General features: G+C 38.5%; 1 non-coding gene across 1 annotated transcript; it reads right to left on the reverse strand.

The window, feature by feature from the left end:
• Nucleotides 1-1357: 1357 nt before the first annotated feature.
• LOC141624656 (small nucleolar RNA R71) lies at nt 1358-1464 on the reverse strand. Its single transcript, XR_012534462.1, has one exon. It is a non-coding gene; the product is annotated as a small nucleolar RNA R71 (small nucleolar RNA).
• Between the last annotated feature and the right edge of the window lie 598 nt (nt 1465-2062).

A 2062-nucleotide genomic window follows, 5' to 3' on the forward strand; every position in this document is an offset into this window, starting at 1 on the left:
AATGGGTAATTAGGGGAAACCAACATGGGAGATGATTCATGCTTAATTTAATATGTTTTCATAGTTTATTTGCTTGCTTGTTGTGATCTCAACTTATGCACATGTTATGTTTGATGAAATGCGAGCCTATGAATCCTTGCATTTTTTACCCATCAGTTACCTTTTCAATAAGACTTGTAAGACATAAACCAACTCGAGTCTCATTAGACCATGCATATAGTTGAGTAGGGACGATTAAGTCGACTTGTAGGTGTTGTTAAATCTAATCGATTCGGCTCCGGGACCCAAACCTTCATAGGATTGTAAGATATAAACCAACTCGATCCATCACAACAATAATTGCTTACTTATAATTGAGAATATGTTTGTATGATCAATTCCCTTGAATCCCATATGACCCCAGGACACCCTAGTGCTTTTAATCAATTGTTTACATCTCATTTTAATCATCTTGCTTGTTTACTTTTATTGCTATTTAGTTTAGTGATCTTCTCATCTCAATCCAAATCGTGACACCCCTAGACACCGCTACTTGCAACTGAAAATCCTACATCAATACCCGTTGCGGGGACGGTGTTTTGGTCTAGGTGCTCCTAACGACAAGTAACCGAAAATTAAGCTCCAAGTGAGTCCGACCAAAAAATGGCGCCGTTGCGGGGATGGTGTTAACTTGATTTGATTTTCTTAGATTGTTATTAGTTGTGTCTTTCTTTTCCTTGGGGAAGTAAAACTCCTCAAGGTTTGTTCTAATTGTTTTCGAGTTGTTTGATATTTTGCATGTCTAGAAGATCACAAGGTAACTTGTTACCCATTGATCACGAAATTGAAAGGACTTTGACAAACAATAGAAGACTTGCTAGAGGTACTTTGAGAGATATTGGTAAGGTTGTAGATATTCAACCAAATACTATTGAGGTCATCAACCCTTTTACAAGAGAAGGTGTGGAGAACCCAACACCCAATCAATCACAAAATCAACTCACAATGTCTAAATTTTCATCACATTCCGTACCAACCGAGGAGAACCTACCCAATGGTACTCGCACACCACAACACTTAACCGGAAATTTCATTGCTAAATCCGCATTTATCCAATTAGTCGAAAGAAGCCAATTTGGGGGAATGCCTAGTGAAGACCCTCACTCTGACACGGAGACTTTTTGTGACTATTGTGATGTGATTTCACAAACCGGTGTGACTCAAGACCAAATTCGATGGGTCTTATTTCCTGTTTCTCTAATTGGCACCGCAAAAGAATGGTTGAAAAGCCTTGATAAGGCTACTCTTGGAATTGACTCTTGGAAGAAGTTGACTCTAGCTTTCTACAAAAAATTAGACCCTCCGGAAAAAAACTAACATGTTAAGAGCTCAAATTACGGGTTTTAAGCAAAGGGATGAAGAATCTTTGTATGAAGCTTAGGAGCGGTTCAAAGGAATTTGTCGCTCATGTCCTCATCATGGACTTAGCGAGTGGTTCTTGGTACAACAATTTTAGAATGGTCTTTATAAAGACTCAAGAAACATTCTCAACATGGGATCAAATGGTATGTTCGCTGAAGTTGACGATAATCAAACTTGGAATAAGATTGAGGAAATGGCGGTCCATAATTCACAATATAGTAGACCTCGCAAGGCTACTAGAGGAGGAAAGCATGAAGTGGACTCTATTACTCAATTGGGTGCTCAAATTAGTGCTCATATTGATACCATTAACTTGAAGTTTGAAAAGGCTATGGCTAAACATGAAGAAGCCTCAAATCACCAAAGCATCATGTTAATGCCATGGTAGCATCTTCATCAATCCCAAGTGGGATATGTGAGAATTGTCGAACTTTGGGACATGACCAAAGTGAATGTAGGGGAACAAATGAACAAGTGAATGCTTTTCAAGCATACAAGAGTGATACCCCTTATTCCAAATATTACAATGAAAACACCAAATTCCACCCAAATCTCTCATACAAAAGCCAAAATGTTCAAAACCCTAAACAAACATACACCCCACCTCCCATGAGAAACCAAAATCAAAGACCCTTTTTCAACCAAAACCAAGGTTACCAAA

The sequence above is a fragment of the Silene latifolia genome, chromosome X, assembly GCF_048544455.1.
Source record: "Silene latifolia isolate original U9 population chromosome X, ASM4854445v1, whole genome shotgun sequence".
Taxonomy (NCBI): domain Eukaryota; kingdom Viridiplantae; phylum Streptophyta; class Magnoliopsida; order Caryophyllales; family Caryophyllaceae; genus Silene; species Silene latifolia.